Source organism: Crinia signifera, chromosome 8 (genome assembly GCF_055691185.1).
Source record: "Crinia signifera chromosome 8, ASM5569118v1, whole genome shotgun sequence".
NCBI classification, from domain to species: Eukaryota; Metazoa; Chordata; class Amphibia; order Anura; family Myobatrachidae; genus Crinia; species Crinia signifera.
Genome location: NC_139224.1, coordinates 89,147,913 through 89,163,817, shown reverse-complemented (window position 1 = coordinate 89,163,817; position 15,905 = coordinate 89,147,913). Strand labels below are relative to the sequence as shown.

The window sequence follows — 15,905 nt, the reverse complement described above, 5'->3', positions numbered from 1 at the left end:
ATTACTGGCAAATTGTTTTTATTCTCTAGCTATTTAAATTGGAAACTTTTTCTTTTTATTGCCAGCACAGACATTTGGAAGAGTTCAAACAGACACAATAGCCATCACCTAAAGACTTACCACACTGTTTAGGCCCAATTCCAACTGCTTTTGGCAGCTAAACAGTGTTGAGTCTCTTTATTTGTTTAATTTAAGACCCCCTGCTAATATAATGTCCTGTAGGTCTTTTTACATTACCAACACATGATTTTTCTCAGTAAGCCAATACAGTTAGGAAACTTTTTTATTAGCTTACCTGGTGATAGAAGTAGAAGAGGGCAAAAAAGTGCCTGTATTTTACCTACAGCCATACCACATTGGATAGGCCCAATCTCATCTGATCTTGGAAGCTAAGCAGTGTTGGGGTTGGTTAGTACTTGGGTGGGAGACCACATGGGAACACCAGGTGCTCTAGGTCTTTTCACATTACTGGCAAATTGTTTTTATTCTCTAGCTATTTAAATTGGAAACTTTTTCTTTTTATTGCCAGCACAGACATTTGGAAGAGGTCAAACAGACACAATAGCCATCACCTAAAGACTTACCACACTGTTTAGGGCCAATTCCAACTGCTTTTGGCAGCTAAACAGTGTTGAGCCTCTTTAGTAGTTTAATTTAAGACCCCCTGCTAATATCATGTCCTGTAGGTCTTTTTACATTACCAACACATGATTTTTTTCAGTAAGCCAATACAGTTAGGAAACTTTTGTATTAGCTTACCTGGTAATAGAAGTAGAAGAGGGCAAAAAAGTGCCTTTATGTCGCCTACAGCCATACCACATTGGATAGGCCCAATCTAGTCTGATCTTGCAAGCTAAGCAGTGTTGGGCCTGGTTAGTGCTTGGGTGGGAGACCACATGGGAACACCAGGTGCTGTAGGTTTTTTCACATTACTTGCAAATTGTTTTTATTCTCTAGCTATTTAAATTGGAAACTTCTTCTTTCTATTGCCAGTACAGACATTTGGAAGAGGTCAAACAGACACAATAGCCATCACCTAAAGACTTACCACACTGTTTAGGCCCAATTCCAAATGCTTTTGGCAGCTAAACAGTGTTGAGCCTCTTTAGTAGTTTAATTTAAGACCCCCTGCTAATATCATGTCCTGTAGGTCTTTTTACATTACCAACACATGATTTTTTTCAGTAAGCCAATACAGTTAGGAAACTTTTTTATTAGCTTACCTGGTGATAGAAGTAGAAGAGGGCAAAAAAGTGCCTTTATCTCACCTACAGCCATACCACATTGGATAGGCCCAATCTCGCCTGATCTTGGAAGCTAAGCAGTGTTGGGCCTTGTTACTACTTGGGTGGGAGACCACATGGGAACACCAGGTGCTGTAGGTTTTTTCACATTACTGGCAAATTGTTTTTATTCTCTAGCTATTTAAATTGGAAACTTTTTCTTTTTATTGCCAGCATAGACATTTGGAAGAGTTCAAACAGACACAATAGCCATCACCTAAAGACTTACCACACTGTTTAGGCCCAATTCCAACTGCTTTTGGCAGCTAAACAGTGTTGAGTCTCTTTATTTGTTTAATTTAAGACCCCCTGCTAATATAATGTCCTGTAGGTCTTTTTACATTACCAACACATGATTTTTTTCAGTAAGCCAATACAGTTAGGAAACTTTTTTATTAGCTTACCTGGTGATAGAAGTAGAAGAGGGCAAAAAAGTGCCTGTATCTCACCTACAGCCATACCACATTGGATAGGCCCAATCTCGTCTGATCTTGGAAGCTAAGCAGTGTTGGGCCTGGTTAGTACTTGGGTGGGAGACCACATGGGAACACCAGGTGCTCTAGGTCTTTTCACATTACTGGCAAATTGTTTTCATTCTCTAGCTATTTAAATTGGAAACTTTTTCTTTTTATTGCCAGCACAGACATTTGGAAGAGGTCAAACAGACACAATAGCCATCACCTAAAGATTTACCACACTGTTTAGGCCCAATTCCAACTGCTTTTGGCAGCTAAACAGTGAAGAGCCTCTTTAGTAGTTTAATTTAAGACCCCCTGCTAATATCATGTCCTGTAGGTCTTTTTACATTACCAACACATTAATTTTTTTCAGTAAGCCAATACAGTTAGGAAACTTTTTTATTAGCTTACCTGGTGATAGAAGTAGAAGAGGGCAAAAAAGTGCCTACATATCACCTACAGCCATACCACATTGGATAGGCCCAATCTCGTCTGATCTTGGAAGCTAAGCAGTGTTGGGACTGGTTAGTACTTGGGTGGGAGACCACATGGGAACACCTAGTGCTGTAGGTTTTTTCACATTACTGGCAAATTGTTTTTATTCTCTAGCTATTTAAATTGTAAACTTTTTCTTTTTATTGCCAGCACAGACATTTGGAAGAGGTCAAACAGACACAATAGCCATCACCTAAAGACTTACCACACTGTTTAGGCCCAATTCCAACTGCTTTTGGCAGCTAAACAGTGTTGAGCCTCTTTAGTAGTTTAATTTAAGACCCCCTGCTAATATCATGTCCTGTAGGTCTTTTTACATTACCAACACATGATTTTTTTCAGTAAGCCAATACAGTTAGGAAAATTTTTATTAGCTTACCTGGTGATAGAAGTAGAAGAGGGCAAAAAAGTGCCTGTATTTTACCTACAGCCATACCACATTGGATAGGCCCAATCTCATCTGATCTTGGAAGCTAAGCAGTGTTGTGCCTGGTTAGTACTTGGGTGGGAGACCACATGGGAACACCAGGTGCTCTAGGTCTTTTCACATTACTGGCAAATTGTTTTTATTCTCTAGCTATTTAAATTGGAAACTTTTTCTTTTTATTGCCAGCACAGACATTTGGAAGAGGTCAAACAGACACAATAGCCATCACCTAAAGACTTACCACACTGTTTAGGGCCAATTCCAACTGCTTTTGGCAGCTAAACAGTGTTGAGCCTCTTTAGTAGTTTAATTTAAGACCCCCTGCTAATATCATGTCCTGTAGGTCTTTTTACATTACCAACACATGATTTTTTTCAGTAAGCCAATACAGTTAGGAAACTTTTGTATTAGCTTACCTGGTGATAGAAGTAGAAGAGGGCAAAAAAGTGCCTTTATGTCGCCTACAGCCATACCACATTGGATAGGCCCAATCTAGTCTGATCTTGCAAGCTAAGCAGTGTTGGGCCTGGTTAGTACTTGGGTGGGAGACCACATGGGAACACCAGGTGCTGTAGGTTTTTTCACATTACTTGCAAATTGTTTTTATTCTCTAGCTATTTAAATTGGAAACTTTTTCTTTCTATTGCCAGTACAGACATTTGGAAGAGGTCAAACAGACACAATAGCCATCACCTAAAGACTTACCACACTGTTTAGGCCCAATTCCAAATGCTTTTGGCAGCTAAACAGTGTTGAGCCTCTTTAGTAGTTTAATTTAAGACCCCCTGCTAATATCATGTCCTGTAGGTCTTTTTACATTACCAACACATGATTTTTTTCAGTAAGCCAATACAGTTAGGAAACTTTTTTATTAGCTTACCTGGTGATAGAAGTAGAAGAGGGCAAAAAAGTGCCTTTATCTCACCTACAGCCATACCACATTGGATAGGCCCAATCTCGCCTGATCTTGGAAGCTAAGCAGTGTTGGGCCTTGTTACTACTTGGGTGGGAGACCACATGGGAACACCAGGTGCTGTAGGTTTTTTCACATTACTGGCAAATTGTTTTTATTCTCTAGCTATTTAAATTGGAAACTTTTTCTTTTTATTGCCAGCACAGACATTTGGAAGAGTTCAAACAGACACAATAGCCATCACCTAAAGACTTACCACACTGTTTAGGCCCAATTCCAACTGCTTTTGGCAGCTAAACAGTGTTGAGTCTCTTTATCTGTTTAATTTAAGACCCCCTGCTAATATAATGTCCTGTAGGTCTTTTAACATTACCAACACATGATTTTTTTCAGTAAGCCAATACAGTTAGGAAACTTTTTTATTAGCTTACCTGGTGATAGAAGTAGAAGAGGGCAAAAAAGTGCCTGTATCTAACCTACAGCCATACCACATTGCATAGGCCAAATCTCGTCTGATCTTGGAAGCTAAGCAGTGTTGGGCCTGGTTAGTACATGGGTGGGAGACCATATGGGAACACCAGGTGCTGTAGGTTTTTTCACATTACTGGCAAATTGTTTTTATTCTCTAGCTATTTAAATTGGAAACTTTTTCTTTCTATTGCCAGTACAGACATTTGGAAGAGGTCAAACAGACACAATAGCCATCACCTAAAGACTTAGCACACTGTTTAGGCCCAATTCCAAATGCTTTTGGCAGCTAAACAGTGTTGAGCCTCTTTAGTAGTTTAATTTAAGACCCCCTGCTAATATCATGTCCTGTAGGTCTTTTTACATTACCAACACATGATTTTTTTCAGTAAGCCAATACAGTTAGGAAACTTTTGTATTAGCTTACCTGGTGATAGAAGTAGAAGAGGGCAAAAAAGTGCCTTTATCTCACCTACAGCCATACCACATTGGATAGGCCCAATCTCGCCTGATCTTGGAAGCTAAGCAGTGTTGGGCCTGGTTAGTACTTGGGTGGGAGACCACATGGGAACACCAGGTGCTCTAGGTCTTTTCACATTACTGGCAAATTGTTTTTATTCTCTAGCTATTTAAATTGGAAACTTTTTCTTTTTATTGCCAGCACAGACATTTGGAAGAGTTCAAACAGACACAATAGCCATCACCTAAAGACTTACCACACTGTTTAGGCCCAATTCCAACTGCTTTTGGCAGCTAAACAGTGTTGAGTCTCTTTATTTGTTTAATTTAAGACCCCCTGCTAATATCATGTCCTGTAGGTCTTTTTACATTACCAACACATGATTTTTTTCAGTAAGCCAATATAGTTAGGAAAATTTTTATTAGCTTACCTGGTGATAGAAGTAGAAGAGGGCAAAAAAGTGCCTGTATTTCACCTACAGCCATACCACATTGGATAGGCCCAATCTCGTCTTATCTTGGAAGCTAAGCAGTGTTGGGCCTGGTTAGTACTTGGGTGGGAGACCATGTGGGAACACCAGGTGCTCTAGGTCTTTTCACATTACTGGCAAATTGTTTTTATTCTCTAGCTATTTAAATTGGAAACTTTTTCTTTTTATTGCCAGTACAGACATTTGGAAGAGGTCAAACAGACACAATAGCCATCACCTAAGGACTTACCACACTGTTTAGGCCCAATTCCAACTGCTTTTGGCAGCTAAACAGTGTTGAGCCTCTTTAGTAGTTTAATTTAAGACCCCCTGCTAATACAATGTCCTGTAGGTCTTTTTACATTACCAACACATGATTTTTTTCAGTAAGCCAATACAGTTAGGAAACTTTTTTATTAGCTTACCTGGTGATAGAAGTAGAAGAGGGCAAAAAATTGCCTGTATCTCACCTACAGCCATACCACATTGGATAGGCCCAATCTCGTCTGATCTTGGAAGCTAAGCAGTGTTGGGCCTGGTTAGTACTTGAGTGGGAGACCATATGGGAACACCAGGTGCTGTAGGTTTTTTCACATTACTGGCAAATTGTTTTTATTCTCTAGCTATTTAAATTGGAAACTTTTTCTTTCTATTGCCAGTACAGACATTTGGAAGAGGTCAAACAGACACAATAGCCATCACCTAAAGACTTACCACAATGTTTAGGCCCAATTCCAAATGCTTTTGGCAGCTAAACAGTGTTGAGCCTCTTTAGTAGTTTAATTTAAGACCCCCTGCTAATATCATGTCCTGTAGGTCTTTTTACATTAACAACACATGATTTTTTTCAGTAAGCCAATACAGTTAGGAAACTTTTTTATTAGCTTACCTGGTGATAGAAGTAGAAGAGGGCAAAAAAGTGCCTTTATCTCACCTACAGCCATACCACATTGGATAGGCCCAATCTCGCCTGATCTTGGAAGCTAAGCAGTGTTGGGCCTGGTTAGTACTTGGGTGGGAGACCACATGGGAACACCAGGTGCTCTAGGTCTTTTCACATTACTGGCAAATTGTTTTTATTCTCTAGCTATTTAAATTGGAAACTTTTTCTTTTTATTGCCAGCACAGACATTTGGAAGAGGTCAAACAGACACAATAGCCATCACCTAAAGACTTACCACACTGTTTAGGGCCAATTCCAACTGCTTTTGGCAGCTAAACAGTGTTGAGCCTCTTTAGTAGTTTAATTTAAGACCCCCTGCTAATATCATGTCCTGTAGGTCTTTTTACATTACCAACACATGATTTTTTTCAGTAAGCCAATACAGTTAGGAAACTTTTGTATTAGCTTACCTGGTGATAGATGTAAAAGAGGGCAAAAAAGTGCCTTTATCTCGCTTACAGCCGTACCACATTGGATAGGCCCAATCTCGTCTGATCTTGGAAGCTAATCAGTGTTGGGCCTGGTTAGTACTTGGGTGGGAGACCACATGGGAACACCAGGTGCTGTAGGTTTTTTCACATTACTGGCAAATGGTTTTTATTCTCTAGCTATTTAAATTGGAAACTTTTTCTTTCTATTGCCAGTACAGACATTTGGAAGAGGTCAAACAGACACAATAGCCATCACCTAAAGACTTACCACACTGTTTAGGCCCAATTCCAAATGCTTTTAGCAGCTAAACAGTGTTGAGCCTCTTTAGTAGTTTAATTTAAGACCACCTGCTAATATCATGTCCTGTAGGTCTTTTTACATTACCAACACATGATTTTTTTCAGTAATCCAATACAGTTAGGAAACTTTTTTATTAGCTTACCTGGTGATAGAAGTAGAAGAGGGCAAAAAAGTGCCTTTATCTCACCTACAGCCATACCACATTGGACAGGCCCAATCTCGCCTGATCTTGGAAGCTAAGCAGTGTTGGGCCTGGTTAGTACTTGGGTGGGAGACCACATGGGAACACCAGGTGCTGTAGGTTTTTTCACATTACTGGCAAATTGTTTTTATTCTCTAGCTATTTAAATTGGAAACTTTTTCTTTTTATTGCCAGCACAGACATTTGGAAGAGGTCAAACAGACACAATAGCCATCACCTAAAGACTTACCACACTGTTTAGGCCCAATTCCAAATGCTTTTGGCAGCTAAACAGTGTTGAGCCTCTTTAGTAGTTTAATTTAAGACCCCCTGCTAATATCATGTCCTGTAGGTCTTTTTACATTACCAACACATGATTTTTTTCAGTAAGCCAATACAGTTAGGAAACTTTTTTATTAGCTTACCTGGTGATAGAAGTAGAAGAGGGCAAAAAAGTGCCTTTATCTCACCTACAGCCATACCACATTGGATAGGCCCAATCTCGCCTGATATTGGAAGCTAAGCAGTGTTGGGCCTGGTTAGTACTTGGGTGGGAGACCACATGGGAACACCAGGTGCTGTAGGTTTTTTCACATTACTGACAAAATGTTTTTATTCTCTAGCTATTTAAATTGGAAACTTTTTCTTTTTATTGCCAGCACAGACATTTGGAAGAGGTCAAACAGACACAATAGCCATCACCTAAAGACTTACCACACTGTTAAGGCCCAATTCCAACTGCTTTTGGCAGCTAAACAGTGTTGAGCCTCTTTAGTAGTATAATTTAAGACCCCCTGCTAATATCATGTCCTGTAGGTCTTTTTACATTACCAACACATGATTTTTTTTCAGTAAGCCAATATAGTTAGGAAACTTTTTTATTAGCTTACCTGGTGATAGAAGTAGAAGAGGGCAAAAAAGTGCCTGTATTTCACCTACAGCCATACCACATTGGATAGGCCCAATCTCGTCTTATCTTGGAAGCTAAGCAGTGTTGAGCCTGGTTAGTACTTGGGTGGGAGACCACATGGGAATACCAGGTGCTCTAGGTCTTTTCACATTACTGGCAAATTGTTTTTATTCTCTAGCTATTTAAATTGGAAACTTTTTCTTTTTATTGCCAGCAAAGACATTTGGAAGAGGTCAAACAGAAACAATAGCCATCACCTAAAGACTTACTACACTGTTTAGGCCCAATTCCAAATGCTTTTGGCTGCTAAACAGTGTTGAGCCTCTTTAGTAGTTTAATTTAAGACCCCCTGCTAATATCATGTCCTGTAGGTCTTTTTACATTACCAACACATGATTTTTTTCAGTAAGCCAATACAGTTAGGAAAATTTTTATTAGCTTACCTGGTGATAGAAGTAGAAGAGGGCAAAAAAGTGCCTGTATTTTAACTACAGCCATACCACATTGGATAGGCCCAATCTCGTCTGATCTTGGAAGCTAATCAGTGTTGGGCCTGGTTAGTACTTGGGTGGGAGACCACATGGGAACACCAGGTGCTCTAGGTCTTTTTACATTACTGGCAAATTGTTTTTATTCTCTAGCTATTTAAATTGGAAACTTTTTCTTTTTATTGCCAGCACAGACATTTGGAAGAGGTCAAACAGACACAATAGCCATCACCTAAAGACTTACCACACTGTTTAGGGCCAATTCCAACTGCTTTTGGCAGCTAAACAGTGTTGAGCCTCTTTAGTAGTTTAATTTAAGACCCCCTGCTAATATCATGTCCTGTAGGTCTTTTTACATTACCAACACATGATTTTTTTCAGTAAGCCAATACAGTTAGGAAACTTTTGTATTAGCTTACCTGGTGATAGAAGTAGAAGAGGGCAAAAAAGTGCCTTTATCTTGCCTACAGCCATACCACATTGGATAGTCCCAATCTCGTCTGATCTTGGAAGCTAAGCAGTGTTGGGCATGGTTAGTACTTGGGTGGGAGACCACATGGGAACACCAGGTGCTGTAGGTTTTTTCACATTACTTGCAAATTGTTTTTATTCTCTAGCTATTTAAATTGGAAACTTTTTCTTTCTATTGCCAGTACAGACATTTGGAAGAGGTCAAACAGACACAATAGCCATCACCTAAAGACTTACCACACTGTTTAGGCCCAATTCCAAATGCTTTTGGCAGCTAAACAGTGTTGAGCCTCTTTAGTAGTTTAATTTAAGACCCCCTGCTAATATCATGTCCTGTAGGTCTTTTTACATTACCAACACATGATTTTTTTCAGTAAGCCAATACAGTTAGGAAACTTTTTTATTAGCTTACCTGGTGATAGAAGTAGAAGAGGGCAAAATAGTGCCTTTATTTCACCTACAGCCATACCACATTGGATAGGCCCAATCTCACCTGATCTTGGAAGCTAAGCAGTGTTGGGCCTGGTTAGTACTTGGGTGGGAGACCACATGGGAACACCAGGTGCTCTAGGTCTTTTCACATTACTGGCAAATTGTTTTCATTCTCTAGCTATTTAAATTGGAAACTTTTTCTTTTTATTGCCAGCACAGACATTTGGAAGAGGTCAAACAGACACAATAGCCATCACCTAAAGACTTACCACACTGTTTAGGCCCAATTCCAACTGCTTTTGGCAGCTAAACAGTGTTGAGCCTCTTTAGTAGTTTAATTTAAGACCCCCTGCTAATATCATGTCCTGTAGGTCTTTTTACATTACCAACACATTAATTTTTTTCAGTAAGCCAATACAGTTAGGAAACTTTTTTATTAGCTTACCTGGTGATAGAAGTAGAAGAGGGCAAAAAAGTGCCTATATCTCACCTACAGCCATACCACAATGGATAGGCCCAATCTCGCCTGATCTTGGAAGCTAAGCAGTGTTGGGCCTGGTTAGTACTTGGGTGAGAGACCACATCGGAACACCAGGTGCTGTAGGTTTTTCACATTACTGGCAAATTGTTTTTATTCTCTAGCTATTTAAATTGGAAACTTTTTCTTTTTATTGCCAGCAAAGACATTTGGAAGAGGTCAAACAGACACAATAGCCATCACCTAAAGACTTACTACACTGTTTAGGCCCAATTCCAAATGCTTTTGGCAGCTAAACAGTGTTGAGCCTCTTTAGTAGTTTAATTTAAGACCCCCTGCTAATATCATGTCCTGTAGGTCTTTTTACATTACCAACACATGATTTTTTTCAGTAAGCCAATACAGTTAGAAAAATTTTTATTAGCTTACCTGGTGATAGAAGTAGAAGAGGGCAAAAAAGTGCCTGTATTTTACCTACAGCCATACCACATTGGATAGTCCCAATCTCGTCTGATCTTGGAAGCTAAGCAGTGTTGGGCCTGGTTAGTACTTGGGTGGGAGACCACATGGGAACACCAGGTGCTCTAGGTCTTTTCACATTACTGGCAAATTGTTTTTATTCTCTAGCTATTTAAATTGGAAACTTTTTCTTTTTATTGCCAGCACAGACATTTGGAAGAGGTCAAACAGACACAATAGCCATCACCTAAAGACTTACTACACTGTTTAGGCCCAATTCCAAATGCTTTTGGCAGCTAAACAGTGTTGAGCCTCTTTAGTAGTTTAATTTAAGACCCCCTGCTAATATCATGTCCTGTAGGTCTTTTTACATTACCAACACATGATTTTTTTCAGTAAGCCAATACAGTTAGGAAAATTTTTATTAGCTTACCTGGTGATAGAAGTAGAAGAGGGCAAAAAAGTGCCTGTATTTTAACTACAGCCATACCACATTGGATAGGCCCAATCTCGTCTGATCTTGGAAGCTAATCAGTGTTGGGCCTGGTTAGTACTTGGGTGGGAGACCACATGGGAACACCAGGTGCTCTAGGTCTTTTCACATTACTGGCAAATTGTTTTTATTCTCTAGCTATTTAAATTGGAAACTTTTTCTTTTTATTGCCAGCACAGACATTTGGAAGAGGTCAAACAGACACAATAGCCATCACCTAAAGACTTACCACACTGTTTAGGGCCAATTCCAACTGCTTTTGGCAGCTAAACAGTGTTGAGCCTCTTTAGTAGTTTAATTTAAGACCCCCTGCTAATATCATGTCCTGTAGGTCTTTTTACATTACCAACACATGATTTTTTTCAGTAAGCCAATACACTTAGGAAACTTTTGTATTAGCTTACCTGGTGATAGAAGTAGAAGAGGGCAAAAAAGTGCCTTTATCTTGCCTACAGCCATACCACATTGGATAGTCCCAATCTCGTCTGATCTTGGAAGCTAAGCAGTGTTGGGCCTGGTTAGTACTTGGGTGGGAGACCACATGGGAACACCAGGTGCTGTAGGTTTTTTCACATTACTTGCAAATTGTTCTTATTCTCTAGCTATTTAAATTGGAAACTTTTTCTTTCTATTGCCAGTACAGACATTTGGAAGAGGTCAAACAGACACAATAGCCATCACCTAAAGACTTACCACACTGTTTAGGCCCAATTCCAAATGCTTTTGGCAGCTAAACAGTGTTGAGCCTCTTTAGTAGTTTAATTTAAGACCCCCTGCTAATATCATGTCCTGTAGGTCTTTTTACATTACCAACACATGATTTTTTTCAGTAAGCCAATACAGTTAGGAAACTTTTTTATTAGCTTACCTGGTGATAGAAGTAGAAGAGGGCAAAAAAGTGCCTTTATTTCACCTACAGCCATACCACATTGGATAGGCCCAATCTCACCTGATCTTGGAAGCTAAGCAGTGTTGGGCCTGGTTAGTACTTGGGTGGGGGAACACCAGGTGCTCTAGGTCTTTTCACATTACTGGCAAATTGTTTTCATTCTCTAGCTATTTAAATTGGAAACTTTTTCTTTTTATTGCCAGCACAGACATTTGGAAGAGGTCAAACAGACACAATAGCCATCACCTAAAGACTTACCACACTGTTTAGGCCCAATTCCAACTGCTTTTGGCAGCTAAACAGTGTTGAGCCTCTTTAGTAGTTTAATTTAAGACCCCCTGCTAATATCATGTCCTGTAGGTCTTTTTACATTACCAACACATGATTTTTTTCAGTAAGCCAATACAGTTAGGAAACTTTTTTATTAGCTTACCTGGTGATAGAAGTAGAAGAGGGCAAAAAAGTGCCTATATCTCACCTACAGCCATACCACATTGGATAGGCCCAATCTCGCCTGATCTTGGAAGCTAAGCAGTGTTGGGCCTGGTTAGTACTTGGGTGAGAGACCACATCGGAACACCAGGTGCTGTAGGTTTTTCACATTACTGGCAAATTGTTTTTATTCTCTAGCTATTTAAATTGGAAACTTTTTCTTTTTATTGCCAGCAAAGACATTTGGAAGAGGTCAAACAGACAATATAGCCATCACCTAAAGACTTACTACACTGTTTAGGCCCAATTCCAAATGCTTTTGGCAGCTAAACAGTGTTGAGCCTCTTTAGTAGTTTAATTTAAGACCCCCTGCTAATATCATGTCCTGTAGGTCTTTTTACATTACCAACACATGATTTTTTTCAGTAAGCCAATACAGTTAGGAAAATTTTTATTAGCTTACCTGGTGATAGAAGTAGAAGAGGGCAAAAAAGTGCCTGTATTTTACCTACAGCCATACCACATTGGATAGGCCCAATCTCGTCTGATCTTGGAAGCTAAGCAGTGTTGGGCCTGGTTAGTACTTGGGTGGGAGACCACATGGGAACACCAGGTGCTCTAGGTCTTTTCACATTACTGGCAAATTGTTTTTATTCTCTAGCTATTTAAATTGGAAACTTTTTCTTTTTATTGCCAGCACAGACATTTGGAAGAGGTCAAACAGACACAATAGCCATCACCTAAAGACTTACTACACTGTTTAGGCCCAATTCCAAATGCTTTTGGCAGCTAAACAGTGTTGAGCCTCTTTAGTAGTTTAATTTAAGACCCCCTGCTAATATCATGTCCTGTAGGTCTTTTTACATTACCAACACATGATTTTTTTCAGTAAGCCAATACAGTTAGGAAACTTTTGTATTAGCTTACCTGGTGATAGAAGTAGAAGAGGGCAAAAAAGTGCCTTTATCTTGCCTACAGCCATACCACATTGGATAGTCCCAATCTCGTCTGATCTTGGAAGCTAAGCAGTGTTGGGCATGGTTAGTACTTGGGTGGGAGACCACATGGGAACACCAGGTGCTGTAGGTTTTTTCACATTACTTGCAAATTGTTTTTATTCTCTAGCTATTTAAATTGGAAACTTTTTCTTTCTATTGCCAGTACAGACATTTGGAAGAGGTCAAACAGACACAATAGCCATCACCTAAAGACTTACCACACTGTTTAGGCCCAATTCCAAATGCTTTTGGCAGCTAAACAGTGTTGAGCCTCTTTAGTAGTTTAATTTAAGACCCCCTGCTAATATCATGTCCTGTAGGTCTTTTTACATTACCAACACATGATTTTTTTCAGTAAGCCAATACAGTTAGGAAAATTTTTATTAGCTTACCTGGTGATAGAAGTAGAAGAGGGCAAAAAAGTGCCTGTATTTTACCTACAGCCATACCACATTGGATATGCCCAATCTCGTCTGATCTTGGAAGCTAAGCAGTGTTGGGCCTGGTTAGTACTTGGGTGGGAGACCACATGGGAACACCAGGTGCTCTAGGTCTTTTTACCTTACTGGCAAATTGTTTTTATTCTCTAGCTATTTAAATTGCAAACTTTTTCTTTTTATTGCCAGCACAGACATTTGGAAGAGGTCAAACAGACACAATAGCCATCACCTAAAGACTTACCACACTGTTTAGGCCCAATTCCAAATGCTTTTGGCAGCTAAACAGTGTTGAGCCTCTTTAGTAGTTTAATTTAAGACCCCCTGCTAATATCATGTCCTGTAGGTCTTTTTACATTACCAACACATGATTTTTTTCAGTAAGCCAATACAGTTAGGAAACTTTTTTATTAGCTTACCTGGTGATAGAAGTAGAAGAGGGCAAAAAAGTGCCTTTATTTCACCTACAGCCATACCACATTGGATAGGCCCAATCTCGCCTGATCTTGGAAGCTAAGCAGTGTTGGGCCTGGTTAGTACTTGGGCGGGAGACCACATGGGAACACAAGGTGCTCTAGGTCTTTTCACATTACTGGCAAATTGTTTTCATTCTCTAGCTATTTAAATTGGAAACTTTTTCTTTTTATTGCCAGCACAGACATTTGGAAGAGGTCAAACAGACACAATAGCCATCACCTAAAGACTTACCACACTGTTTAGGCCCAATTCCAACTGCTTTTGGCAGCTAAACAGTGTTGAGCCTCTTTAGTAGTTTAATTTAAGACCCCCTGCTAATATCATGTTCTGTAGGTCTTTTTACATTACCAACACATTAATTTTTTTCAGTAAGCCAATACAGTTAGGAAACTTTTTTATTAGCTTACCTGGTGATAGAAGTAGAAGAGGGCAAAAAAGTGCCTATATCTCACCTACAGCCATACCACATTGGATAGGCCCAATCTCGTCTGATCTTGGAAGCTAAGCAGTGTTGGGACTGGTTAGTACTTGGGTGGGAGACCACATGGGAACACCTGGTGCTGTTGGTTTTTTCACATTACTGGCAAATTGTTTTTATTCTCTAGCTATTTAAATTGTAAACTTTTTCTTTTTATTGCCAGCACAGACATTTGGAAGAGGTTAAACAGACACAATAGCCATCACCTAAAGACTTACCACACTGTTTAGGCCCAATTCCAACTGCTTTTGGCAGCTAAACAGTGTTGAGCCTCTTTAGTAGTTTAATTTAAGACCCCCTGCTAATATCATGTCCTGTAGGTCTTTTTACATTACCAACACATGATTTTTTTCAGTAAGCCAATACAGTTAGGAAACTTTTGTATTAGCTTACCTGGTGATAGAAGTAGAAGAGGGCAAAAAAGTGCCTTTATGTCGCCTACAGCCATACCACATTGGATAGGCCCAATCTAGTCTGATCTTGGAAGCTAAGCAGTGTTGGGCCTGGTTAGTACTTGGGTGGGAGACCACATGGGAACACCAGGTGCTGTAGGTTTTTTCACATTACTTGCAAATTGTTTTTATTCTCTAGCTATTTAAATTGGAAACTTTTTCTTTCTATTGCCAGTACAGACATTTGGAAGAGGTCAAACAGACACAATAGCCATCACCTAAAGACTTACCACACTGTTTAGGCCCAATTCCAAATGCTTTTGGCAGCTAAACAGTGTTGAGCCTCTTTAGTAGTTTAATTTAAGACCCCCTGCTAATATCATGTCCTGTAGGTCTTTTTACATTACCAACACATGATTTTTTTCAGTAAGCCAATACAGTTAGGAAACTTTTTTATTAGCTTACCTGGTGATAGAAGTAGAAGAGGGCAAAAAAGTGCCTTTATCTCACCTACAGCCATACCACATTGGATAGGCCCAATCTCGCCTGATCTTGGAAGCTAAGCAGTGTTGGGCCTTGTTACTACTTGGGTGGGAGACCACATGGGAACACCAGGTGCTGTAGGTTTTTTCACATTACTGGCAAATTGTTTTTATTCTCTAGCTATTTAAATTGGAAACTTTTTCTTTTTATTGCCAGCACAGACATTTGGAAGAGTTCAAACAGACACAATAGCCATCACCTAAAGACTTACCACACTGTTTAGGCCCAATTCCAACTGCTTTTGGCAGCTAAACAGTGTTGAGTCTCTTTATTTGTTTAATTTAAGACCCCCTGCTAATATAATGTCCTGTAGGTCTTTTTACATTACCAACACATGATTTTTTTCAGTAAGCCAATACAGTTAGGAAACTTTTTTATTAGCTTACCTGGTGATAGAAGTAGAAGAGGGCAAAAAAGTGCCTGTATCTCACCTACAGCCATACCACATTGCATAGGCCAAATCTCGTCTGATCTTGGAAGCTAAGCAGTGTTGGGCCTGGTTAGTACATGCGTGGGAGACCATATGGGAACACCAGGTGCTGTAGGTTTTTTCACATTACTGGCAAATTGTTTTTATTCTCTAGCTATTTAAATTGGAAACTTTTTCTTTCTATTGCCAGTACAGACATTTGGAAGAGGTCAAACAGACACAATAGCCATCACCTAAAGACTTAGCACACTGTTTAGGCCCAATTCCAA

General features: G+C 39.6%; 12 non-coding genes and 22 pseudogenes across 12 annotated transcripts; all 34 read left to right on the top strand.

Moving 5' to 3' along the window:
- Nucleotides 1-338: 338 nt before the first annotated feature.
- Nucleotides 339-457, top strand: LOC146028597 (5S ribosomal RNA; annotated as a pseudogene).
- Nucleotides 458-802: 345 nt separating this feature from the next.
- On the top strand, nt 803-921 carry LOC146029070 (5S ribosomal RNA; annotated as a pseudogene).
- A 345-nt stretch (nt 922-1,266) lies between these two features.
- On the top strand, nt 1,267-1,385 carry LOC146028640 (5S ribosomal RNA; annotated as a pseudogene).
- Nucleotides 1,386-1,730: 345 nt separating this feature from the next.
- LOC146034813 (5S ribosomal RNA) lies at nt 1,731-1,849 on the top strand. The gene has a single exon (XR_014460216.1). It is a non-coding gene; the product is annotated as a 5S ribosomal RNA (ribosomal RNA).
- Nucleotides 1,850-2,195: 346 nt separating this feature from the next.
- LOC146028196 (5S ribosomal RNA) lies at nt 2,196-2,314 on the top strand (annotated as a pseudogene).
- A 344-nt stretch (nt 2,315-2,658) lies between these two features.
- Nucleotides 2,659-2,777, top strand: LOC146028092 (5S ribosomal RNA; annotated as a pseudogene).
- Nucleotides 2,778-3,122: 345 nt separating this feature from the next.
- Nucleotides 3,123-3,241, top strand: LOC146028411 (5S ribosomal RNA; annotated as a pseudogene).
- A 345-nt stretch (nt 3,242-3,586) lies between these two features.
- LOC146028638 (5S ribosomal RNA) lies at nt 3,587-3,705 on the top strand (annotated as a pseudogene).
- A 345-nt stretch (nt 3,706-4,050) lies between these two features.
- Nucleotides 4,051-4,169, top strand: LOC146028291 (5S ribosomal RNA; annotated as a pseudogene).
- Nucleotides 4,170-4,514: 345 nt separating this feature from the next.
- On the top strand, nt 4,515-4,633 carry LOC146027943 (5S ribosomal RNA; annotated as a pseudogene).
- Nucleotides 4,634-4,977: 344 nt separating this feature from the next.
- On the top strand, nt 4,978-5,096 carry LOC146028704 (5S ribosomal RNA; annotated as a pseudogene).
- A 345-nt stretch (nt 5,097-5,441) lies between these two features.
- LOC146033845 (5S ribosomal RNA) lies at nt 5,442-5,560 on the top strand. Its single transcript, XR_014459254.1, has one exon. It is a non-coding gene; the product is annotated as a 5S ribosomal RNA (ribosomal RNA).
- A 345-nt stretch (nt 5,561-5,905) lies between these two features.
- On the top strand, nt 5,906-6,024 carry LOC146027942 (5S ribosomal RNA; annotated as a pseudogene).
- Nucleotides 6,025-6,369: 345 nt separating this feature from the next.
- Nucleotides 6,370-6,488, top strand: LOC146027910 (5S ribosomal RNA; annotated as a pseudogene).
- Nucleotides 6,489-6,833: 345 nt separating this feature from the next.
- On the top strand, nt 6,834-6,952 carry LOC146034353 (5S ribosomal RNA). Its single transcript, XR_014459760.1, has one exon. It is a non-coding gene; the product is annotated as a 5S ribosomal RNA (ribosomal RNA).
- Nucleotides 6,953-7,297: 345 nt separating this feature from the next.
- Nucleotides 7,298-7,416, top strand: LOC146027707 (5S ribosomal RNA). Its single transcript, XR_014455095.1, has one exon. It is a non-coding gene; the product is annotated as a 5S ribosomal RNA (ribosomal RNA).
- A 346-nt stretch (nt 7,417-7,762) lies between these two features.
- LOC146029136 (5S ribosomal RNA) lies at nt 7,763-7,881 on the top strand (annotated as a pseudogene).
- Nucleotides 7,882-8,225: 344 nt separating this feature from the next.
- LOC146028421 (5S ribosomal RNA) lies at nt 8,226-8,344 on the top strand (annotated as a pseudogene).
- A 345-nt stretch (nt 8,345-8,689) lies between these two features.
- LOC146035133 (5S ribosomal RNA) lies at nt 8,690-8,808 on the top strand. Its single transcript, XR_014460537.1, has one exon. It is a non-coding gene; the product is annotated as a 5S ribosomal RNA (ribosomal RNA).
- Nucleotides 8,809-9,153: 345 nt separating this feature from the next.
- LOC146027706 (5S ribosomal RNA) lies at nt 9,154-9,272 on the top strand. The gene has a single exon (XR_014455094.1). It is a non-coding gene; the product is annotated as a 5S ribosomal RNA (ribosomal RNA).
- Nucleotides 9,273-9,618: 346 nt separating this feature from the next.
- LOC146028699 (5S ribosomal RNA) lies at nt 9,619-9,737 on the top strand (annotated as a pseudogene).
- A 343-nt stretch (nt 9,738-10,080) lies between these two features.
- LOC146034864 (5S ribosomal RNA) lies at nt 10,081-10,199 on the top strand. Its single transcript, XR_014460267.1, has one exon. It is a non-coding gene; the product is annotated as a 5S ribosomal RNA (ribosomal RNA).
- Nucleotides 10,200-10,543: 344 nt separating this feature from the next.
- Nucleotides 10,544-10,662, top strand: LOC146028420 (5S ribosomal RNA; annotated as a pseudogene).
- A 345-nt stretch (nt 10,663-11,007) lies between these two features.
- Nucleotides 11,008-11,126, top strand: LOC146033364 (5S ribosomal RNA). Its single transcript, XR_014458773.1, has one exon. It is a non-coding gene; the product is annotated as a 5S ribosomal RNA (ribosomal RNA).
- Nucleotides 11,127-11,471: 345 nt separating this feature from the next.
- Nucleotides 11,472-11,580, top strand: LOC146029756 (5S ribosomal RNA; annotated as a pseudogene).
- Nucleotides 11,581-11,925: 345 nt separating this feature from the next.
- Nucleotides 11,926-12,044, top strand: LOC146028464 (5S ribosomal RNA; annotated as a pseudogene).
- Nucleotides 12,045-12,387: 343 nt separating this feature from the next.
- Nucleotides 12,388-12,506, top strand: LOC146034811 (5S ribosomal RNA). Its single transcript, XR_014460214.1, has one exon. It is a non-coding gene; the product is annotated as a 5S ribosomal RNA (ribosomal RNA).
- Nucleotides 12,507-12,851: 345 nt separating this feature from the next.
- Nucleotides 12,852-12,970, top strand: LOC146035132 (5S ribosomal RNA). Its single transcript, XR_014460535.1, has one exon. It is a non-coding gene; the product is annotated as a 5S ribosomal RNA (ribosomal RNA).
- Nucleotides 12,971-13,314: 344 nt separating this feature from the next.
- LOC146033602 (5S ribosomal RNA) lies at nt 13,315-13,433 on the top strand. The gene has a single exon (XR_014459011.1). It is a non-coding gene; the product is annotated as a 5S ribosomal RNA (ribosomal RNA).
- A 345-nt stretch (nt 13,434-13,778) lies between these two features.
- LOC146029227 (5S ribosomal RNA) lies at nt 13,779-13,897 on the top strand (annotated as a pseudogene).
- A 346-nt stretch (nt 13,898-14,243) lies between these two features.
- Nucleotides 14,244-14,362, top strand: LOC146027872 (5S ribosomal RNA; annotated as a pseudogene).
- Nucleotides 14,363-14,707: 345 nt separating this feature from the next.
- On the top strand, nt 14,708-14,826 carry LOC146035108 (5S ribosomal RNA). Its single transcript, XR_014460511.1, has one exon. It is a non-coding gene; the product is annotated as a 5S ribosomal RNA (ribosomal RNA).
- Nucleotides 14,827-15,171: 345 nt separating this feature from the next.
- LOC146028637 (5S ribosomal RNA) lies at nt 15,172-15,290 on the top strand (annotated as a pseudogene).
- Nucleotides 15,291-15,635: 345 nt separating this feature from the next.
- Nucleotides 15,636-15,754, top strand: LOC146028662 (5S ribosomal RNA; annotated as a pseudogene).
- Nucleotides 15,755-15,905: the final 151 nt, after the last annotated feature.